Source organism: Carassius auratus, chromosome 42 (genome assembly GCF_003368295.1).
Source record: "Carassius auratus strain Wakin chromosome 42, ASM336829v1, whole genome shotgun sequence".
Classification (NCBI taxonomy): Eukaryota; Metazoa; Chordata; class Actinopteri; order Cypriniformes; family Cyprinidae; genus Carassius; species Carassius auratus.
In genome coordinates, this window is record NC_039284.1 from 11,092,457 (window position 1) to 11,112,264 (window position 19,808).

Below are 19,808 nucleotides of genomic sequence, written 5' to 3' on the forward strand. Positions count from 1 at the left end.
AATATGGCAAATGTGTTAAACCTCATGAAATGTATAGTCATTTAAAACGGATTCATTACTTACCATGCCATGCTAACCAGAAACAGGCCTACTGACTAGACTGCATTATTACGGCTTAAAAAGCTAAATGTATATTCCTGTGTTCCTGTGTTCCTGTAGCTCGATTGGTAGAGCACTGCTCTATGAAGTGCAAGGTTAGGGGTTTGATTCTGGGAACACATGATATGTAAAAATTGATAGCCTGAATGCACTGTAAGTCGCTTTGGATAAAAGCGTATTCTAAATGCATAAATTTAATTTACATTTTATAATATATATAATATTCTATTCAAATATTTTATTTGGGGCTACTGCATGTCAAATTCTTTATGTAGTCTGCACATCTGAAACCATTCATTTATTGCCATTTCATACAGTAAACCAAAACAATGACTTATTTATACGTTAAATAAATTCATACATTTATACAGTAAATGTCACTTGGATAACAGCATCCAGTACAAGCATAAATGTAAATTGGTATAGCCTAAATTATTTTGCTAATAACTGTAATACACACAAAGTATTTATTTGATTCCATTTCATTTCTTTAACTGCACCACAAAATTCAGCCCATTCAGAAACAAATAAAATGTTAGAAATAGATGATACATCATAAATAATGGCCATTCATCATAACCATCATAGTTAAAAACCCCAAATCCCATTATCAAATCTGAAAAAAAGCAGTTTTGCAACTATTTGTGCAGCTAATATTATTAACAGACACAATTTAATTGAATATAAGCATTATATTCAGATATATATTTCATACAGAATGATGGTTTACTTATATTTTAGATTTGAGACCATAAATCGCGTCGCCTGCAGAGTTTATTGTGTAAATGAAAGAATGGACCTTGAAGAACAATCCACCTCTCTTCCAAGATCAGATCTTCCTTCAGGCAACGAGGACCTACTTTACAGCTAACTATAAACTCTTAAAATTCAGATTGTTGGATGAGAATTGGAAACTCTTTCCCAAAGGGAATTGTCTTCATCCATTCTGAAACTGGGAACATCCCACAAGGTCAGATCCATAGACTGAAACAGATCTGTGATACAAAGACTGACTTTGACAAGAGGGCAAAAGAAATGGAGCGAAGAATCTGTCTCAAATTACTAAGAACAGTAAGAAGTGCATATCATTGAGCCAAAAGAGACCTACTGCCGAATAAAAAATTTAAAAAACACTTACGGCCTCTTCCAACTGGACATGTTTTGTTGTCTGATACAGTAGACGAGCAATAAAAGGAAAAAAAAAATAAAGAAAATCATGAAATCAACAGAAGCATGACACCTCGAGGGACATCTTCCCGAATCCCTATAGGCTTGAACAGAGCGTCCAATATCTGAGACAAAGCGGTCCAGAGATATTTCCCATCAACAAAGAAGAAGTCCTGGATGAGCCAACTGTAGTATTATAAAATATGCTCAAACAAATACTTTAATTCAGGCAGCATTAATAAACTGCAGCACTACTCATTACACCGGGAAAAGAAAAGAAGTTAAAACGACAACAACAAAAAGACCTTTCTATTTGTCAGATTAAAAGAATCACTCAAAGTTATTGGAGTCTGCATCTTATTCAGTATTTAGGTACCTTATTCTGTGCTAATGAAGATTATACATTTATTTTTATTTTTTTGGATGTATGCCCAATAAAGGACTCATGTAACTTGTGACACAAAAATGATGGAAGGATTGTATGTATTAGATGGGCAAACATAACACCAACACAATGTCATAATTATCGTATTCAAGATTTTCTTTGAGTTGGGGGCATGCCAATTAAAAAATCATTTCAGAAGCCAGTTGGCATGGACCTTAATTAAGTTTGAATTGTGAAAGTTAACTAGAAAGTAGTCCGTACTCATTTTTGGGCACTGTGGATGAAAAAAAACTATAAAACTTGCCATAAAATTCTCATTTAGAATATATTTATAACCAGGGGCGATTCTAGGGTCTTCAATTAGGGGGATATAATATATATATATATATACCAAAAAGTGCATTATTCCACTTTATATAGCATAGATGGGTATGACATAATTGAATAAGCCAAATACAAGTCTTCATGATCTCAAACACACTTGATTACTGTACACACACAAACTTTTTACCGTTTTCATTTCTACTACAACCCTTTTCCTTAGCTCAAGTATGCAAACCGTTTTGCCACATGCACTGGAAAATGTATTAGGCCTACATTGAAGGTAAAATTTTCAAATGAAAATGGCAACAATTATTTTATAAAGTACGCGATCATATGTGCTTAATTTTCACTGGAGGAAACAGCTGTGATTTGATAAGGGATGAACGCATCGAAAACATAGGCTAAAGTAGATGAGGAACGGATTTATGTTTTTAAAACTGTACTTATGACAAAGAACAGACATGCACAGATGCAGATATTATAGCAATCTAATGTTAAATACAGGGGGGCAGGGTTACATATTTTTTTGAAGGAGCCCTGGGCGGCGCCATTGGCTAGCGGACCCCCAGCTGCTGTTAGCATTCCAATGACTCCCATTCATTTTGGCGTCACTTTGAGGTGTTTAAAGACTTCATTTGTCCATTAAGTATTTCTAAAGCAACATGAAAATCTATAAAAGGCTCCATTACCTTGTATCTTACGTTATGGTCCCGTAGAAGCAGTTTTTGTAAAAAATAGGCTCACGATTGCATCATAACCTGCGACTCTCTGTCGCACAGTAGAGAAATTACTGTATGGACAGGAGGAGAAGCTCCTCCTGCTGTTATAGGATTAAGAACTTAGAAAGGTCTTTTAACTTTATGTCCTTCAACAGTGCTTTGAAAAAAAAAAAAAAACATATATATATATATATATATATATATATATATATATATATATATATATATATAGTTCAGAAAGACAATGAGAAGTTCTCTGGTGAAATAATACTTACTGCTCATAGAGAAGAAAGAAAATGGAGGTTTTGTGAATATTACACTGCCTATCTGAGCTCAGCAGGGTTCCAGTCTGGGCCTGCGGGGAGCGAAAAAGAAACCTTGTAGTTATTGAAAAGTAATAATAAAAAGAAAAAAAACAGTGTGGCTCGGAGCCGGTTTCTTTTATATGGGCATACAGGGAGGGCCAGGCCTCACTGTGAAGATTAATGTCATTTTCAGCACACACACAGGCCTGCAGTGAAAGTGTTGCATCTCCTCTTTTCACTGCTCACACACTCACACACACAAACACACAACTTTCTCTTTCAGGAACAATTAGCTTTATTCTGGGACTGAGCTTCTGAAATGTTACTCAGTGAGGTGAACTGGTTATTATATCACAAAGACTGCAGCTGAGTCAATTATTCTATGTGAATTAGAAGAATAGACAAAGAAAGGGAGAATATGAATATGAAAATATGTTTATTTATTAAATATTATTATACTTTTAGAGGGATCTGTGTTGCCCATGGTTTGAAAAAGAGAGCTGGAGATTTGTTTTAACAACATATTTTATCTTGCAGTGTTGCATTGGAGCTACAGTAAGTCAAAATTAACCCTAAAGAAAGCAGTAAAACAGAATCTGCCATTACAATAGCAGCAGCATGGCTTTGTGAATGAATCCCAGCACATGAAGGAAAGATACCAGCCTCTTTTAGATTACATGGAGGGATGGATTGTAAAATAATGCCATAAAGTCTAGTCCACTAAACCTCTAAGAGCTGCATGCATAGAAAAAGACCATATGAACAACTGCACCTAAAACAAGGTTTTTTAATGCATCATTTGGTGAATATGAAATTAATTACTGGTAATTTTGATGGTTGTATAGACTAAACTTGGGGAACTGATTAGAATCTTCTTCTTTTTTTCATAGACATAACATTATAATAATAATTAACAATATAACAGTTTTATTGCTGTATTTTTGATCAGTTAAATGCAGCCTTGGTGAGCATAAGAGACTTTTCAGAAACTGCCCAAACGATATTACCTCCTCTTTGAATGTAAGTATATTACTTGTACTTTACCTGTAATTGATATATCTCCTAACTCTGTCAAATAATTTCTAATGATTATCTGCGACTCTTTAGAATTTGTGAGGGAAACAATGGTTTATGACAGCCAACTTGGAGGTTATATCTCAGGAACAATAATAATGATATCATTAGAAAACCAAGTCTTTACATTATACTTTAAAACATAAAAACTGTGCTTCTGTGTCCAAGCTCAAAATGATGAAGCAGGTCACCTATCCTTTCTACTAAACACTTTAAATAGAACTTGAGTAAGGCACCGAACCCCCAACTGCTCCCCGGGTGCTGCAGCATAAATAAACTACAGCCCTTCCTTTTTATTATACATTGTAAAACAGTGTTTTTTCAAAAGTGCCAATCATTACCGATTATAATGGCTCAACTATTTTTTTTTTTTTTTTTTTTTTTTTGCATTGTGATAAACCTGCCTGACTGACAGAAAATGCACAAAGGCCAGCAAAGATCGGATCTCGTGATTTGTTTTAGTGTGATGCGCACCTGACCGTCAGTGAAAGGATTACCGGGCGTCCAAAGCTGAGACTATCTAAAACAGAAATATCTATAAAGTAAACCGAATGCTTAATAAACTTGGAGTGGCTTATTGCACACTTTTCTGTTCCAGACAGAAGAGCCAGATGGAGCTCTGTACAAACTGTACAAATGCTACACCCTTTGGGACTACTGCCCAAACACATACACCTTTTTTTGGGCAGGTGCTGGTGGAGTTGCTGCCCCTGTACTCTCTCCTGCCGGGGGTTTCTACAACCCCTCCACATGAGGAGCTGGTCACAATGCCAGCGCGGCCCACCTGGGAGAAGACAACCCTGTGGCACCTGATGGGGCAGCGTCAGTGTCACACCAGGCCCGAGGCGCTCACCCCTGACGAGAACACAATGGCATGCAGCCTGCCGGCAGACACGGGCAGGTACAGATAATATTGTTAATCGTGCAGAATGGCAAACAGGCCTCTCAGGACAAAGAGGGATGGTGGCGCAGTGATTGGAGAATATCCCCTCTTCTATTTTTTCCCCCTTTCTCGCCGTTTAAGCACAGAAAATTTCATTTCGCTATTTTCCACCTCACAGCGTTTATCAGCCAAGGTGTTTGGTTCTGATATACTGGAATTGAGAGTTTCGCCTTTTACAGCAGGGAATGAATCACAGAAAAATACGCACCCCCCTCCCCCTCACCGATTCTCACCCCCCTCTCATTTCTAATCTAACTCAGGCAACAATGAGTGCACATTGCTCCAAAATCTCGACATTGTTTCACTTCTGTTTCCATTCGTCTGGATACTCGCAGATATTCTACAGGAGTGCTTTGTAAAATGAGATAAGCACATTTCTTTCCCCTACAAGCATGTTTAATTTCTCATATATTTTAAAGAGGCTAAATGGCCCCATCTGGGTTTGCAGAGCATCATCTACTTATGTTTCATATTTTGTGACGCATCCCATTAGCATTGCATTAAAAAAAAAGAAAAGAAAGCTTCTTTTTCTAATCGTTTTATGCACATAATAAATAGATGTCTGTATCCTCAGTGGTGATTCACAAAGCAATGTGGGGAAAAAAAAACAAAAAAACAAAGGGATTATGGGTTAGATCAACTTCTGTAAACTGTGTTAAAATGGTTTTCCAGAAAGACATAAATTAGATGCTTACCTTAACAACTTCAAGCAGAGAAGCTCCTTTCATAAGACTACAAATAATCAAGGTCATAAGGTAAATGTGGAGTCAAATTATTATTACTTGCACACAAATAAGAAGGGCATTTTTGGAGATCTCTCTATGCTTAATTGAAAGAAGTTGAGTTTATAAATGGGATTTGATGAAAAGAGTCGCAGAAGAGGCGTTTAAGTGTTAATGGGTTAGTGGTAAAAAAAAAAAAAAGTGTACCTTTGATAGGCTATGTGTCTTGTTGGCTTTGGTATCAAAGCTCATTTCCACCTCAAAGTAAACATTATAAAATAAAGTTTAAAATATGAAATAAAAGTTAAATTTTTCAAGGATGTAATGCAGACAAAAACTGCAAGTAGAGAAATTTTCATTAAATGATAAGGTGACTTTTGCAGATGGTAGAATTAATTAATTTATTTTTTACTTGTGCAAAAAGCAGATCTTTTAAGATCCCTGCGCACTAAAGTTAAAAAAAAAAAGAAAAGAAAAAAAAAGAAAATTTCAAAACTGTGGTAGGTTTTGTTGCAAGGGTCACAACAGGGTCTTTTTGATGTTAATGGGTTGGCAATATAAGAAAAGTGTGTGTTTAATATATGTCTTTGTGACTGTTGTTATTGAATCCCATGTCCACCTCAGGGTAAAAAAAAAAAAAAATTGTATAATTAAAAGTCACACTGGAAGGGTCACAGTTATAAGCAACAAAATCACATCTGCATAATGTATTTACAGTGTGAGATATAGTATCAAAAGGGCAGTTATGATAAATAAAGTTGCAATTACGTTCTATACCTTCTATAACTTCTATACCTTATTCATATGTACATTATACATACATACGAAGCTACTGAGATAATGCTAATTCATTTTTGCCTAGTTATTTTCTATCCACAAATTACAGCAATATGATCTTCCATTTAACTTATATTGTATCCTCTAAAACACTGAATGGTTTTTTCATACTGACTGAAGCTTAATTTTATCAACATCCTTCACTAATTCCTTTAAAAGGGTTCCCCTGCAGCTCTTGGAAACTCAAACTGAGGTCGGCTCTTTTGGGCCTTATTCTGTCAGAGCTGGACGGTATGGACTGACGTTCCTGCTGCTGGCAGACACATGGGCCACAGATTGAGTGACAGCAGCAGCAGTCCTGGTACATCTGGGGTGTGATTGGAGCAGGGAGCTGAGCAGAGGATGTGTCACAGACGGCACTGCATCACAGAGCCCCACTCTTTTACACCTGACAGCATCCATATTCATGCGCCCGGACTCCATCTTTTGCCAGACGTGGCAAGTGTAGCCTGCACTCCTCAATCAAAGATAAAGGCATGCTCAGTAAAAGGGTGGAATCCGTTCTGCAGATGGCTGTGTTGCTGTGATATTTTAGGTGTGAAGAAGAGAAAGGTTTTCTTTTCATGACAGACTCAGAGTTTTGAAGGTATTTTCCTCAGAACTGAGTTATGAATAGATGAGTGTACTGCAAAGATCTTGCATTTTAAACCTGCTGTGTGTATTTTTTTCTGATGTTAAAATTCTTTCTCCTGTTTCAGCTTAAGGCCCAGGTGTACTTCACACATGTAGTACCACATAGTGGACTCGTTCTGTTTCAAAATTCCCCTTGTGCTTGCACAGAGATACATGGACAGTCCTGATTATGTAAATTATTTCATATTGACAGTACGCAGACACCAAAGAATATATTGGACTTTAATGTAAGAAAGCTACTGTATTAATAAGTTATACACTGTGATGCCATCAACATTGCTTACTGTTTCATTGAGTGGTCAATATTGGATTAATATTGCTCTTGCGCTGAAACTCCAAATACGTCTTGCTAACGAAACCCGGGAAATGCATATAGCGGTAGCTGGATAAACAGAAGATTTAACTGCTTTTATTGATTCAACGTGACTAATAAACACTGACATTATGAAGTAAGTTTGGAGTAAAAATGTCTAATTAAATGTGGTATTTTCACGTGCTTTCAGGTGGAGCAGCATTTCATTACACAGAGCCGTAGTTCATAGAGAAGCTATGCAAACAGCTTTTATTATCGCAAATGATTTCTTAAATTTCATGATCGCACAAAATTTTTTTTTTTTGTAGAACTTGTCAGTGAACTATGGCTCTGTGTAATAAATGCTGCTCCATCTGAAATCACATTATAATGATTTACTGCTGATTACAAAACTGGCTTTACTAACAAGATGTGCATGACAATCGAATTCGATTAATTGTGCAGCCCTAGTAAAAATGCAGTAAATGTTTTCTAGAGAGTTCAGCATGTTATGCTCATTTCATATGCAAAGATGATCATAGTAGTAGTAGCCAATAGTGGGCATTTACACTGAAGTCTCACAGCAAATCAGAGGATCAAATTCAGGGTTGAAAGGACAACCGCATACACCTTAAAAATACATAAAAGTGCATTTCTTGACCTTATTAAATAATGCGCTTCTGACTAATTGCTCTGGATTTCAAATGGAATAAGTGTATTTCAAATGTGTAGAGATGACAACTGTCCCTATGATATCAAGAGCAATTAATGACAGACAGAAGTAAAATGTTGTGTTTGGATACTCTATAATATTCACTATAGTTTCACATTTGCTAGAACAGACATCAGATGGCTCTGCAATCTCGACGCTTTTGCGTTGCCACATTACCCATCTCTGACAAATACACAAGGCTAACAAGCCTACCAAACAAAGCAAGATGAGGAGTAAGGACCGCCATAGCACGTCTGCGTTGACCTTAAAATGAAGAGCTTGATGCAACATCTGGTTCATCAGCTGGATCCTATGCATCAACGGGCAGAGGGACACACTGGGACAGGTTTGGCGGCTGCCTTTGACAGCAACAGTTAATTTCCAACATAATCAATTTATGTGGAGGTCCATAATAACCATCTGTGTGTTGCAGTGGAGACTGAATTTCCGAGGAATGACGCGTTTCTTTTCAAATGTCTCGGCCAGGAGAAAGACAAGTCCAGCTTCGCCATATGGAACTATACACTCTTTGTGTGGGCTTTTCTATATGCGAAACTACCCGCCCGATGCCTGTGTCAACAGCTTGTGTTTTCATACAACAAATTTAACAGATGCAGCCAGAAGTCCTCAAAATATTCTTGTTTTATAGTGCTACGCAATTTGAAGGCAAAAACAGAAACACCTCGCTAGTGTGGCTGTGGCCTCTAACAAGGTTACTCCTTATGGCAACTTGTGACACGCACCCTCTCCCTCACCTTTGATGTCAAAATGTAGCCAGGAACGTGCCACTCACACAATTATGGATTCACCTCCCTGAGCCAATTACACCAGGCCTGTCATGGCTGAATGCGAAGAGCAGCTCATGTACAGACACGGACAGACCCGGCTGTGCGATACGGGGTATGAAAACTGAATCCCACTTACTGCCCTCTGACCCCAGCACATGCTATTAAAATGGCAGGCATAGCAGGGGTAACGGCTAACATCCGTGCATAACTTCGACCTTTACCAGATATCCAAGGATGAATAAGAACTTGCCTTGTATGATCTTTTGGGAAACTATGCTATAAGAATGCAACCAGGATTCGGTGCATTTCCTAACCATTTCCTGTGCTTGAATCTACAGTGCAGTAAAGAAAGAAATTACATTTTATCCACATACATTAACAAACTCACTGTGTCCAGAGTAGACTGCATTAAACTTACTTCATGGCTTGGTTTGCCAAAGTTTGTACAGCTAGGTCTGTTTGTGGGAAAATGTATTCTATTTATTTATTAAAGAAAAAATCAATTAAGTTTATAATAAATGAAGGTCAGTTTCATAAAGACCAACGAGTTTGATTCAAAGCCTGCATTTTTTTGAGATTACTGTCTGATTTCTGGAACGGAGCAAACAGAACTCCATTAACTATCCATTCTGGATGCCTATCTTAATTACAGTACATGTGCCAAACACCTTGTTATCACAGTTAAAGGAATTTGTCAAACAAAAGGAGGTTTCTATGTGCCCAAATGTTCAGTAAGCTTTAAAGCTTGACCGACAAAATGGCAGATAGCAACAAGGCTTCTCAGCACAGTGATTTTTGATTGGCTATTACGGCTGTCAGTCATCTGTTGAAAGGTAAATTGCAACTTTGTTTCTCATAATTGTGACTTTGTATATCACAATTTAGACTTTGTTTTCTTATAACCACATTTATTTATCACAATTGTGATTTGGTAATGAGATGGTCCTCAGAACATAAGATCCAGGAAGCGTGTATGGATCCAGATCCAGCTCCTCCCACCTTACATATACTGTACCTAAACCTAGCCGTCTCCACCCCCTGATCCCTAAACCCACCCATCTCCACCCAATAAACCTATCCATCTCCAGCCATAAACTTACTTTGAGAGACACCGGATTGACCTCTTTTCATTATCATCAAAGGCAATTTTGGTCATCTTTAGAACAGTGGCCTAATTGAACCTTGGCTAAGCTCAGCCTTAAACACAGTCAGGACTAATCCTACTTTAACAACTGTTGCCGTTTCACCATTTTCTCATCTCAGTGCCTTTTGCTCTTTTCTAATGCAATTGCGTGGAGCATTTGTATTTTGTAAACTAAATTTTATAGAAATTATGTTACAATATGTTACATTTATTTAACAAATTAGGTGCTGTAGAAATGCTAGGAACAGCTCTTTTACATTAACACATAAAATTGCTTTAAAATAAGACTTCTCACTTTTCGTTTGATTGATTTATAGTCTTTGAAGATATCCAATCCTGTTTCTGCATATAATTATTTTATTAAAGAATAACAGTGAGTAAAAATAAAGTTCTTTGCAATGTCATATTTAATTTAATTAAGCCCCAATAAGAATAATCTCCGATTTTTACAACGCTATTCACAAAAATGTAAAATTGATTCCTACAGGATATCCTGTAAAAGTCTGCTACAGAAACCAAGAAGTAGGGTGCTCAGTGAAGGGCCAGATATGATTGAATTGTCCAGCTCAGCATTGTACAGGCAAGTTCAATTATTTTGAAAACTAACACATGCTCATAAGGACCTTGATGAACTCAGAAATGTTGTAGTGATGCTAACTTCCACTAGGTCTGGCAAGGTTTTTTTTCTTTTTATTCCAACCTGCAAAGAAACCAAAGTTGGAGCAAGAGAGCAATAGCACATGTTCTCAGCATGGCCAAACAATAACTGACACCTGCTTATGAAAACTTATGGTATTTTAATTCCTGCTTCCCATATATGAGCTATCCTACAAACTTGCTAAATGACTGACCGGCTGCAAATACATTAAATTCATCTGATTGCTAAACCAACAATCTGACTGCAGCCAGCTAATTCACTAATTCTGTGATCCATCAGGAAATAATTATATTTTCTGAGTGCCATTTCATAAAAAAATAACTTGCTGCACCTATGTTACTTTCTATAGTTAGGGGACAGTGGCGATTTTGTGCATTTTTGCCAAATGTGACACATGGAGTGCCGTGTGTCCTTGTGAAACCTGCAAACACACATTCCCTTTTCCTCTAATTGACATGCGAAGAATCCCAGCAGCTGGGAGGCTTTCTGTGAGCCCCGGCGCAACCCTGGCCACCTGGACATAATAGCCATCAGCTGCCACCATCACCAGAACACTTTGTCGGCACCGCATTACAATATCCCCCCACTTTATTTATCTCACAAGGACTGCTGCCATTGTCTGTTCTCTTCTGGCTGGGATGAAAGAGAAGAGAGACAGACTTCCGATAAGCAAGATGCTTTTCTGAAAGTTTGATTACTTGCGTACCAGCTGAACGAATTTGAATGCGAGATTCTCCATATCAGATTCTACATGCATCATACACTGTCGCTCATAAATCTAATATTACATCCAGAGGAATTACGGTCTCTGTTTGTGTGAAATCATATTGATTTCCTCTTTCTCATCTGGCATTTAGAACCTGACACATTTCCTCCTCATCTTTAATTCAGGAATCACTTTCGCTCTATGCTTTCCAATCGCAATCCTTTGATTCTTCTCCTACTTCTCAATTCTTTATGGAGCTCTGCATTTCAAAGAGTTTGCGTTCTTTTTCAGAGGCACAGCGCAGGCCAAGTCTTCGAATGAGACTGCCCATCTGAGGTTATCTGGTTTCAGCAGGGGTTTGCTCATATCCAATTCAGGTCGTCCTCAACTGCACACGGGACATAAAAGCCAGCATGGGCACATCTTGTGATCCCAGTAAGCCTAGCTGTTAAAAGGCTTGATCAGTCGGGCATCCACCTGGACTGCCTGACCCTGGCATGAGTGCCAGAGAGGCATATAAATGCCAAAGAAGAAAACATGAGGAGAAAACATGTGCATGAGTTCAGTACTTAGTGTGGAGGAAACGCAAGATATGCTTTCATGTTAGAGTTGTCCATGGTAAAGATAAGGATATATATACCGGGTTTTAATAAATGATATCACGACACCCTGACAATTGTTTCAAGTTTATTTGTATAGCGCTTTTTACAAAATAAATCGTTACAAAGCAAACAATTGTCATTTAAACATGAAAAACATTCATTATTTGCACCATTGTATGTATTAATTGGATCATTAATATATACACAAATTTTCAAAATAAATTACTAGAGTGTCTGACAAAAAAAGTTCAAAGAAACTTCATGTCATTGACTGTTTTACACAGACCAGCATCTTAAAGAATTCTTGAAAGAACCTTGAAAGATCTCTGCACTTGACTTGCTTCTTCAATAACCTTATTGTTGGTAGATTTTTTTTTTTTTCTATTGCATATGATGGTCTCTCTGTATACCTTAAACATGTGTTGCCCTAGAGGCCATGATGTGCTGAGCACATCTGGCTGGAGCAATGCCTGAATGGGATTTGCCTGGGGTGGGATACCAGCTGGGGGTACACATATGAAGCCGAGCTGTGGAAATGCTTTGTGTATTATGAATAAGGACTTTAATGGAGACACTGACAGCTGTACTTCTCTTGCGCACAAGGCCATGCACTTTTCTACGTTTGGAACAGCTGAGCATACAAATCAGATGGATGAAAAGGGTGTAGTGACGTTTGCTCTCGATATTTCATGCGCAAGTGTAGTGAAAAGTGCAGAACATTTTAAAAAGCTGGTCCTACTGGTAAAACATAAGATAATGGAATAAAAATAAACAAATAAAACCCTGTAACATATGCAGATGTGTTTTTTGAGTGAAGTAATCAAAATACACTTTATAATAGTTAGTCTACTGTAGTGTGTTTGAAAATTATCAATTACCACTACTGTGTAGATTTGACAGCTAAAGTATTTTATTTTCATATTCAATTTTTTGATGCCAAGGACCCTTACATGATAGCTTATTTGTGGATATATATAAAGGAAGTTATATTTTTTCATGTAAACCCATTTATACTATGTGTAGAATATACAATAGATAGATAGATATTTTAGAATATATTATAGATAGATAGATAGATAGATAGATAGATAGATAGATAGATAGATAGATAGATAGATAGATAGATAGATAGATAGATAGATAGATAGATAGATAGATAGATAGAAGATAGCTATTATAGAATATACAGGTCCTTGTAAAAAATTAGCATATTGTGATAAAGTTCATTCTTTTCCATAATGTAATGATAAAAATTAAACTTTCATATATTCTAGATTCATTGCACACCTACTGAAATATTTCAGGTCTTTTATTGTTTTAATACTGATGATTTTGGCATACATATATATAGTTTATAAACCCCTGTGGTCACAACCTTTATTTTCCACATACTGTACATTATTTTTTTCTCCTCTATGCCCCGCCTTTCTGAAACACATTGTTTTTTTTTACAAAGCTCTTCATTCTGAAAAGCAAGGTATGCTCTGATTGGAAATTTTATGCCCCTTGCCATACTGTGATGCATGTCCCGGTCAGAACACTAGTGCTACAAGACAAAAGCAATAAAACCTATTACAAATGAGCCATTGGTTGCATCAAGTGGGAACATAATTATGGATTATAATGCCTTACCTTATACTGTGTTTTTACGAATTGCATTGCATCGTGCTGTTTAAACATAAAATGACAAACAATAAACGCTACTCTATACCAGTGGTTCTCAATCTCAGTCCTCGCACCCCCAACTCTGCATATTATGTCTTTCTTTATCACACCTAAGTGTGACATCATGTAAATAAATACATTTGCAATTCACGTCTTGCACACTTCAATGCACTTCGAATGAAACATATACGTTTGCTTAGAACTAAAATCATGGCATCCTCTGATATCCACTCCGCAGGGCACTTACGGTCGAATAGAACAAACATCTGAAGCGATAAGAGAAACATAGAAAATGTGCAGAGCAGGGGGGCGCGAGGACTGGAATTGAGAACCGCTGATCTACACTGCTCAAAACTCTCATTTGAATCATCAGTGGCAAATCCTTTACATATGTAAACGTACTTACAGACTGTGAATCAGAACAGCCGGCATTGTAGTCTTCTCTCCAAGGATCAGAAAACAGTTCTCCATAAAATGTGCTGCATACATCTGAATATTTGGGATGAACTGTTCTGGAACAGTGTTGTAAATACTACTTAACCACTGATTTCTAGTTGTGTCTGTCCTCTTTTGGAATGTCAAACAGAGTATTTTTGCCACAAAACAGCGTCTCCACGACATGGTGCCGGCGGCAACAGTGAGAATAATAAATTACGCTCTCTTTCTTTGCGTGAACATATGGGCGGTGTTATGCAAATCTTCCCACATCATGACATAGACATGTGGGGGCGTTTTAAACGAGGCATTTTAGGAGGCTGTGGACGAGTCTTAAATTTTACAAAGAATATATCTTTGTGTTTGAGTATATCTTTAGTCTTTGCAACTTTACAGATCTTCTTTATGAACCAAGTGCTTGAAACACTCCCTTTTGAGATCATCACTGGCACATAAGCACTAAAAGACAAAGTTTAACATGGAGGGCCCTATTTTAACGATTTGAAACGCAAGTGTCAAAGCGCGAAGCGCAAGTAACTTTGTGGGCGGGTCTCGGCGCTGTTGCTATTTTCCCGGCGGGATAAATGGCTCTTGCGCCCGGCGCAAATTTAAAATGGGTTGGTCTGAAGTAGCTTCATTATTCATAGGTGTGGTTTGGGCGTAACGTGAAATAAACCAATCAGAGCGTCATCCAACATTCCCTTTAAAAGCAGGTGCGCAAGTTCCATTATGGATTGCTATTATTATGGCGTATTTACCAGGCGCACGCCAGGAGCGGTTCACAGCCGAGGAGACTGATGTTCTTGTAAGAGCAGTGAAAGACAGAGAAGTTGTGTTGTATGGGGATGGAGAAACCCACCCAAAATTGCGTCGGTTAAACAGGCATGGGAGGAAATAGCCACAATTGTTTCATCGATTTTTTTCCTGGTTCTTGACGAACAAACATATTTGTCAGATGTCCTTACATAGCCTATATGTCTTGCCACTATTGGGCAAACAGGTCTGATCCTTAATTACTACAATTAGCCTGAATAATTTGTAAGCTAGATTTATGCCTATTTTTTCACATCTTCGTGGCACACCACAATGATTTCCGTCATCTCATGTGTTAATATTTTTTTTTAGTGTAACAGTTTATGATTTGCAAAAATAACTGTTGCATCTGTGTAGATTACATGAGCAAAGTGTATGCGCGTTGTGCACGCTATACATTATGGTCAAGCATGCGCCCTTAAAATAGCATAATGAACAACGGGCAACGCGCCACTGACTTTAGACTAGGTTTTTTCTGGTCAATGGCGCAATTGTTTAATGGAACAGCAAAATAGCACCAGGATTGTTTGCGCCGGAACACGCCTCCTTTTTTGCGCTGAACCGCCCAGGAGCGCAAGTTCATTCACTAGTTTAGCGACGTGCTTCTGTGGAGGGAAAAGCGCGCTTTGCGCGGGTGCAAAATAGGAATGACACATGCGTCGGTGTACAAAGTCAATTGCGCTGGGGTGCAAGATAGGGCCCTAAATGTAATTAGTTTTCCTCATTAACACAAATATATATTGTTATGTAGTTTTATATAGTTTTATCTAGTTATAAGCTGTACAAGAAGCCATGTGGTCATATGGGGTTGTACTTTGGTCTGCATTTTTTTGCTGCTTCGGGCTCTCAAAATAATACAATCTGTAAGTATGGAGACCCTACTATGAGCGGTGAAACGAGAACCTCTGAAGAATAAAGAATATGATAATGAATAAAGATAACCAGTGTTTAACTAAGGGAATAGCATGAGCAAAAATTAACTAAATATTAATTAACAAGATTGATGAACAAAAAAAAATGAAACAATGGCATTGAAAAAGGTTGCTCTATGGTTTCCAAGGGGAAGACTTCCTAATCTTAACCAAAAGAACTCACAATAAGATCTGAATAATCTATGTATAGTGAACGCATGGCAACATGAGGCGCGCTACCCGCCGCTAATAAGAGCCCACAGACACGAAGAGGCAGCCGGCATTTGCTGTGTTTGAGGAATTTGGGATTTGATAATTTCCTGTTCTCTGAAAGGGATGGCAGCACCTGGTCGGCACAGCTGTACTTCATTTGGAGAGCAATTTGAACAGCGGAGAGGGAGGCAAGAGGAGCGCCTGCCTTGTCATTAAGGGCTGTAGAATGGCCTCTGTTTGTTAGACACATGGCACAGAGTTAATGCTTTTGAATGGGGAGACGGTCGCTGTTGATGCTGCTGTGAATTTCTCCTAAGTGCTGGCAACATCTAAAAGCCACTCCAACAAAAAGAGAAAAGTCACATTTCCAATTTTTTCTTGTAAGCAAATGTTTAGACGTTAATTATGAAATAATGTTACACGTGAAAATAGGTTTTCAACTGTAGTTTTTTTTTTATTGCCAACCGCACTGCGTGTTTTGTCTCTTTCTCTCTCTCCACTTTGAAGCAGGCCTACAGACATGCACAAAAAAAGCTCACAGCATTGATCAGAAGCGAAACTCGCCTTTTCTCCCAATGACAAAAATGAGGGGAAAACGAACTCAAAGCTGCACCAGGACAGAAATCCAGTCAATTCGGTGGTTAGCTTCCAGTCTCTCAGTATATGATGTAACTGACTTTGACGTGCACATGTGCATGGTGGCGGGGGGAGGCAAAGTACGATCAAAGGGGAGCGCTTTATTGCCACATCAGAGCTCCCCACTGCATTTTGTATTCTACCAATCTGTCCGAACAGTCTGACAAATTCCTGTGATAGGGAGTTAAGTTATTTCCTCCTCTTTCATACAGCCACTGATGGACCAGAAGTACTAAAGTGCAGCGTGAAAACACAGACCCACAAAGGTGAAAAGAGCTCCTGCAATACTGAGAGATTTCGGAGGAAAGTAGCAGCCTGAGAGAGAGAAAAAAAGAGATGGTGTAAGTTTAGAAAAAGTTGGATTTTAAAAGACAATAAAAGAGATTTCTGAAAAAAGAAGTGTCATATTTAATGTTAGGTGAAGTATTTTTAAATTTCTCTGATTTGCTTGTGTACTGCAATTATTAATTTTTTCAGCTTTAACACATACATTTAATTTAAGGTTTACATTTTGTTTCATATTTTAAAACAAGACTTTTTAGAATGATCTTTAGATATATTTTGCTGAAAAGTGAGACAAAATACAGATATTTTTTTTGAAAATAATGTGACTTGAAGCTGAACTTTGATATGCATAACCTACAGGAAAGGCATATAAATGTTGTACAATTGTTGTACAATATGGTTAAAGTAATTAGATTAACAAGTAATACGAATTCACCAACAATCCCCCTATGTACCATTGGACTCTCAAACCATTGGTTGCAACAATGATGCTGCATTTGGATGATCATGTAAGCAGAGTAATGTTTTGGATGGTACCAAAACATAGAACTTAACATACAAATTAACTTACAGTTTCTCTACAATCAATTTTATTTATTTTTATTTTTTTTACACAGAAAGGCTACAAATCCACAACTGTTGTTTGCAAATCATAGAAAATGCTGGGTTTTATACACACATGCAGCTGGTCTTTACAGATAATAGCATTGGGACATCATGGATCCTCATCATGGGATTGCAGCCCCCTGAGGAAGCCAGTACAGCATGCTCATTGTTAATGGGGATGTTAGTGTGTCTGCAGACAGTGATCAGAGTCTGACAGAGAAGGGGGAGTTTACACCTGCCAGGTGGAGAAGTGTTGTAAAGCTACATCACCAGCATCCATGAGCCCCGCAATGCTGTACTCCACAGATGAAATAGACATAGAGCCAATTGCTTACATCTGCATTGTATTACTGGAGACACACATGCATCATCAATAACCTCTTCTGCGTATCCATAACCATTTCCTTGCAGGTATCAGACTATAAAGGGATAGTTCACTTAAAAATATGAATTCTTCATCATGTACTCACCCTCATGTGGGTTAAAACTAATGTAACTTTCTACTTTTGAATACAAAAGGAGTTAGCTAAAAGAACGACCAGATTGCTATTTTCCACATAATTGAGGTGAATAGCAGTGTCAAGCATCATAAAGGCCAAAAAAGTATCATAAAAGTAATCTATTTCATTGTTCCAATCATGTTCCTTGAACACATTAACAGTACACCTTTTGAGCTCTTCCTTATCAAACACAACTCAGCTCATTAGTTGAGACTGGATGGATCAGATAATGGAGACATCCAAATTGTGCACTGGCCTGTTCATCCAGGAACCGGCTGGTTATAAATTCTTGTGCTCTGTATTCAAGTCTTCTAAGGAAGAAATGGCTCCATGTGGACTCAAGTTGACTCATGACCTTGCTTATGTGCATTTTGTGAAGTCCAGAAGGCCACAGGTGTCATATTTTTCATTTTAAAGTGTTCGCAAGTCCCTTGTTGGCAACCTCTATTTGCCCTTTGGTTGAGCCTGCATAACTGGTCTTACTTGCACCTCTCCATGTGGGATATAACCAGCTAATCTTGCTAACAAGGTCACTAATGACTACAGGCTCTAACGTCAGTTGCTAGTGCCCCCTGTGAGGGCAGTAGGTAGTAGGTTTACCTTAGTCTCGCTTAGCCAATGGCAGCTTTTATTGTCCAAGGGCCCCCACCCCCAATGACACCGTTTGACTGGCATGTCAAACAACCAATCAGTTTGTTTCATTCATCGTCACGTTTCGAGGTGTGGGAAATGTTTCCACAATAACAGACCGGTGTGTAAAACTCTCAGACATATTTTAAGATTCTATGCCACCACAAGCTTTAAATATTTTACATACTTTTGAAAAGTTTGGTTCATGATATATACCTTGACTAGAATGAGAGTTGTTCTGGGTAAAACCATTGCTAAATGTATAAAAGTAAAGTTCTGTTTGCATAAAGCTGAAACTGCATTGTGAACATAATAAGGTAGCTGTCTTGATTTTTGGTTGAAGTGTCCCTTAAGTTTTACCAGTGAACTTGCTCACAGCGTTCTTCAGCTCTTCAGTAACTTCAGTGTGTTTAAGTGGTGAGGTGTACACAGACCGGGTAGGCATTGAGAGGTACAAAGGAGATGGAGTTTTGGGTCACAGAGGGCGTTTGGCTGCTCTCCTCCCTCCTGTCAGATACTAGCACCCAGACCGTGGATGTATATGTGTGTGTGTCATGGCCGCGGCCCGTCTGCAGCAGATGCGAGGCCCTCATGTCAGAATCAGGCAATGGCACGGTGGCGCTGCGGAGCCCGATCATACCTCATTGAGCCGTTTCCCCCTTAGCAGATGGCGCGCTGCTGCGGGCGCTCCTCTTCCCGATAATTACCAGCCTTCGCCACAGATGGAAACGTCAGTCAGCCCTCACAGGTCCCGGTTCCTGCCATTGCCTCCATCCACCGCCCCTCTCTACCTAGGCAAGGCACTGCCAACCCTCACCATGTGTTTTGTGACTGCTGACTAGGCAGGCAACAAAAAGGCGCCTCATGAATATGTATGTGGAGATTGTAGGTACGCTGAGAGGCCTCCGTGTGCTTAAGCAATTTGGACCCGGCTTACTTTTTTGGTCTCTTCAGCTCTTCAACGATGCTCAGCCGTTTAGGCTAACATGAACAGAGCAAAACAA